Raw genomic sequence first — 6,000 nt, 5'->3', positions numbered from 1 at the left:
ATGAAACCTGAAAGGGTGAGTTATTTCACCTATTTCAAATAATGGTAAGAATGTACGCTAATGGGCCGGGCAACTGGAGTTCAATCCTTGGTCGAGCCATATCAAAGAAAATTGTTCTTGGCGCTCAATTACTAAACTCTCAACATTATAAGGAAAGTACCGTGCTAGTGGAGTAATCCTGGAAATAAAGTGGCGTCCTCCCCACCTACACGCTCGGTGAAGCAGCTAATGAAAAAGGAGCTTTCGGGTAGTCCTCGACTATAGTCGACCGCTTAGTTTACTTTATATATTTTTATTTGTTTTAATTTTTGTTTTATTAATATTATGATTATGAAATGCAGGGATAAAATATCTCAAATTTTATATATATAAATTTTCTTATAAAATTTCTAATATGAAAAAAATACTTGAACACGCGCTCAGGATAGTATTCGTGAATATACCTTTACGTTCAGAATAGACGGTTTTACGGAAGTGTTGTTTCAAGTTGTGTAAGTATGAGTGTGTGTGTGTGTGTATACAACTTTTTAAATGTTCACTGCGATCGCACGCACGCACGCACGCACGTCCTCACACATACGATTTCACTGCATACAGCCAGGCGTGACTTTCGCTTCCTCCCTCTCCCGAATAGTTTATACTCTCCCTCTTCCTCTTCCTTTGTTCACTCACACATCTCTTCCCAACTTTTTTTTACTGTTTAATACTTGTATCTAGTGCAGTCGTGTGTGTGAAAGAGAGGGAAAGGTTGCAACAACGACAGAGAGAGAGTGGGAGTGAACGTACAAGGAGAGTAGGGAACCGAGGAAGAGAGGTAGAGAAAGAGAGATGAAGAAAGGATTTGAGATGGAGTCGCAGAGACTTTGAGAAAGGGAAGCACCAGGTTCTTCATACAACTGCTTTCGAGGCACAGTAGTCGTACTACACAATAAACAAAGTCTGTATAAATCCGAGTGTTTTCCAGTATACTGTCGTGTAAAACTAGGGTCGCCGTTGGTTTAAAGAAAAAACAAAGTAGAAATAATAAATAAAAATCGTGTTCATTCATCAGGGATAATACTATATATTCAAGGAGTCCTAGCAGAAAAAAAAATAGAAAGAGAGAACAACATACGCAAACCAAAAACAATATTGAAAAAAAAAAATTAATTGGAATAAAAATAAGGTTTATTCATTACCTTTAAAAAAAAAATGAACGTGTACCCTCGGATACCTTCGCAGACGATATCAACGGATCCACGACCTCCCCGCCGAACCGCAGCTGCCAGGACCTTACCTATCCCTTACGGAATTGCCAGAAGCTAGATATATCAATATATAAATCATATATACATATATTTATCTTTGCAACGGCTTCTAATACACTTTGATTACCACGCTTGGAAGGTCTGAAAGTTTCCTTTTTGTTTTTATTTTTTTCTTAGATTGGTAAGCATAAATTTTTGGAAATTATACATATATATATATATATATATACCTGTGTCAATATATTTCAGAAAGTCTATTGTTTCGTATATTTTGTGCAATCATTCGGCCCATTCACCTATCGTTCATTATTTTTTGTTTTTTTTTTAATTTTCGCGACTGATGCATTTTCTGAAAGCAGAAACTAATAGCGCTTCTTGAAATGTACAGGTGTGTGTTTTTAGACATTGGTCTCCTTCGCGTACGTATAATTGTTGATCTGGCTATGCATTTGTTACTATATAGTACCGCTCTATTTCTATCTATAATCATACGTATACAAATATATTCATATATAGACAAATGGATAGGTATATATACTGATATATATATATATAGAGAGAGAGAGAGAAAGAGAGAGAACGTAGTGATATAAATGCATTGAGAAATAGTGATATACATATAAGATGTTATATGTGTGTGTGTATATATATATATATATATATATAACATCTCCTTATATTTATATCACTACGTTCTCTCTCTTTCTCTCTCTCTCTCTCTCTCTCTCTCTCTCTCTCTATATATATATATATATATATATATATATATATATATATATATATCACTACATCTGTGTGTATACCTTTTTCTGTTACTGTATGTGTAATATATATATATATATATATATATATATATATCACTATCTTTTGTATGTCTTCATATATATGTAGATCACCGGCTCTTTCTCTCTATATATAAATATATAAACTTTCATAGATCACTATATATATAATCATTCACTATCTTTATACGTATCTCTACTTTTTGTATATAGCATTATTTCTCCCGACACATACTTCATCACATCTCGATATATATGACTATTTCTTTCTCTCTCTCTCCCCCTCTGTGTATGTATGTATGTATATATATATATATGTATATATTAAAAATAAATATGAAAATACACCTGTAGATATGACAATTTCTATACGTTTTATTTACATTACTCCAACATTCGTTTTTACCTTGTTTCATATTTCGTTAATCCGACACATTTATTCCGCATAAAAAAGTGGTTTTACTTGATTTGACAAATCGTAAAAATTTTACGAAATACTTGTTTTCTTCCAATTCAACTTTTGAAAGTAAAACATATTTAGTTTCAACTTTAGATAATGAGACCATTTGAATTCTAAGGACTTAAACTCTTCAAACAAATTCAAAATTCGTTCATCACAAACATTTCTATGCCTGATATTTGTCGGAGCCAGTGAGATATTGTTAGTCCGCCTATCTCCAGTTTTGCTCTGTATGTCTGTCACTGTTACACATACATCGCCAAACGCACAGATTTAATGGACGCAACTTACATTATATGCCTGTATGCATCTAACCATGAGAAACTATCAATCAGCTCATCTGTTTTGAAGTAGCGTTTATTGTTTTCATCGTAAAACGCGCAGATTGTATTGACGCACAGCTAGGAGATACGACCATGTTTCATTCTAATCGCTTTGATAGAATCATCCGTGAGTTCTTCTTTTTTTTTTCTTTACTGTTGATCCGACGCCTCGGATTCAAATATTTGTTTAACCCCTGCAGGAGATTAATGGTTGAGGATTAGTTTATCTGTCTGCTCTCTCGAAGATCAACGTACAACTCTTGCTTTAGCATTAAGGATTTAATATTCACGCTTTAAACATTGTATGTGTTTGTAACCTTAATACATCTTAAATTTAAACATGTCTCAACACTTTCAATTCAAGTATAATGCGTTAGGCGAATGTGTATTGGATAATCCACTGCATTGATGTGATACAATAGCGGATAAACTTTTCATATAGAAAAGTGATGGGACGATTCCAATATTATTACTGATTCCGTACTAAATTTCCGATTCCGATACAAGTATCGATTCTGATTCTTTATAAATCTCTGAATATTTAACTATAAAGCCGTTATTTTTCTTTATTCACAATTACCTTTAAAAAAAAAAACAACTAAATGTGCGACTATTTTCTCAAATGTAATATCACACTTGTGTGTGTGTGGGGTTGATCTATTAATTTTAGTTTTACTGGTAGTTTAAAATCAATACGTATTTATTGTTTCATCATTACTATAAGCAGTAATCTTTTTTTTATTTAAACAAAATCAAATAAGCCAATAAAAGAATCGTTTTCGGCATCGGGAAATAGTAAAAACATTTTGTAATTCTAATACCCCAAAATTTTTTCTGATACCCGATTTCTATTAATCGTTCCAACACTAATACATACATATATGATAACCGGGCTGCCCGGTGTTTCCCAGTCGTAAAATACGTTTAAATATATTTTAATTTATACGGTATTTATATTTATTATAGCGTCCCTACTCTATTGATTATTGTATTGTACCTGATCTATAGTAGTGCTTTCAAAAGTTAACAAAAAACTTTGGTTTCATCGACTAGAATTGAAACCAAAACACAGTATTTCATCCTTATTCGCTGCTGTCTGATTTAAATCCATACGGATATAAAAAACTTTAAAAAAAATATAGGTGCACATGCGTAGAAATAACACGTTCAATCGACTTACGCCTACCAAGTTTAATTTCTTTTCTATTTTCACTTTTGACCTTATATCAAATATTTTTATCGCCTAAAAACAATTGGAATTTGTTCCACAGGTGAAAATTCCTTATATATCAATGGTCGATTTAGTAGGCCAAAATGTTACAGTATTTTGATAGACACCGTTACCCACACACAAACACGGTCACTTATATATATATATATATATATATATATATATATATATATATATATATATATATATATATATATACATACTAGCAGGGGTGCCCAGCGTTGCCCGGGTATTTAGAGGTGTATGTTGAGCAAAAAAAAAAAAGCGGTCAATTTTTAAATTTGATTCCTATTATTACACCTTAAAATTTATTGTTTTGGGCTCAAATCAAGTAATTAAGTTAGATCCATGTCCAAGAAATCACTATCTAAAATTTCAAGTGTGTAAACCGAAAATTGTCGGGGGAGTTTGGTAGAGTTCTCAAAGGTTAAATCGTTGAACTTTGACCCCTTAATCGCCAAATTTCTGGCCAAAAACTGATCACATCGATTTCCCCAAATCTCAGTACTCTGTATATCAAATTTCGTGTCTGTGGACTAAAAATTGAAAGAGTTATTGCGTAGGGAAATGTACACGAACACACAGAGAAACACTTTCACTTTTATATATATATTATTCCTTAATTGGAATTCATTTTTTTTAAATAAAAATTAACTTTCACTTTTATTTATATATATATATATATATATATATATATATATATATATATATATATATATATATATATAACGGGCTTTTCTCTGCCGATGATGGAAAACGTATTTAGGCTCATTCTGCCAGATATAAATTATCAGTAAAATCCGACACACACACACACACACACACACACACATATATATATATATATATATATATATATATATATATATATATATATATATATATACTAGCAAAAGTACCCCTCGTTGAACTGGGTTCAAAAACAGCCCACAGAAAATGAACTCTGATCTATGAAAGTATGATAGATTATGAAAAGGAAGGGTTGTAAAGAGATAGCTTCGAATTTCGGGTTATCAAAACCAAAGCAAAATATGATGAAAGTAAAAATAAAATAGATAAACCTCATAATTTATTATACCATACCTGTTCACACTGAAACACTTATCACAATATTCTGTGGATCTATATTAAAAAACCTTGTTAAACTTTGAGACATATTTCCATTCTATGGAGGTCATGTGCGAACGAACTCCCCCATAATTTTATTATACCATATTTCTTCAAACTGAAACATAATTATCAAAGTATACTTACGCAGATAGATATTAAAAGTCTTTATTAAAGTTTGTGCATATTTCCATTCTATGGAGGCCAGGCGCGAACGCAGACCCCACAATTTTATTATACCATCCCTATTTAAGTTAAAACATACTCATCAAAGTATTATGTACATCTATATCAAAAACACTTGTAAACGTTTTTTTTTTTTTAATTTTTATTTTTTTTAATTCCATACTTTGTGGACCAGGCGCGTACACAGACCCCACAATATTAATGAACCACCGTCCTGCCAGATCAAACATACCCATTCCTGTGTCTCGATACATCTATCATTATATGTGATCAGTTTTCTATAATAGTCAACCATATAGGAGCCTATTCGTGACCAGACACACACATACATTCAGCTTTATATATATATATATATATATATATATATATTAAAGTGAAAGTGTCTGCGTACATTTTCCTACGCAATAACTCTGTCAATTTTAAGTCTACAGACTCAAGATCTGATATACAGGGTACTGAGATTTGGGGAAATCTTTGTAATTGGTTTTCGGTCAGAAATTTGGCTTTTAAGGGGTCAAAGTTCAACGATTTGACCTTTGAGAACTCTACCAAACTCCTCCGCCAATTTTTGGTCTAAACACTTTAAATTTTACATATAAGTTCCTTGTAAATGGATCTAACTTGATTTAAGTCCCAAACAATGAACGTTAAGGGGTCCTAATAG

At 32.0% G+C, this 6,000-nt stretch overlaps 1 protein-coding gene across 3 annotated transcripts in view; it reads left to right on the top strand.

Annotated features, from left to right (window-relative positions):
* Positions 1-816: 816 nt before the first annotated feature.
* The window catches only part of LOC145293293 (neuroglian-like), a 1,600,306-nt gene continuing 1,595,122 nt past the window's right edge, over positions 817-6,000 (top strand). For 2 of the 3 annotated variants that reach the window (XM_080139928.1, XM_080139907.1), the window contains exon 1: positions 817-1,428. The gene's annotated coding sequence lies outside the window, so the exon portion shown is untranslated. The remainder of the gene's footprint in view (positions 1,429-6,000) is intronic. The other variant, XM_080139918.1, reaches the window with a different exon arrangement.

Source organism: Euprymna scolopes, chromosome 2 (assembly GCF_053919585.1).
Source record: "Euprymna scolopes isolate OS-2025 chromosome 2, ASM5391958v1, whole genome shotgun sequence".
In the NCBI taxonomy this organism is placed as follows: domain Eukaryota; kingdom Metazoa; phylum Mollusca; class Cephalopoda; order Sepiida; family Sepiolidae; genus Euprymna; species Euprymna scolopes.
Note: the sequence above shows the minus strand (reverse complement) of the source record. Positions and strands in the feature narration are given on the sequence as shown.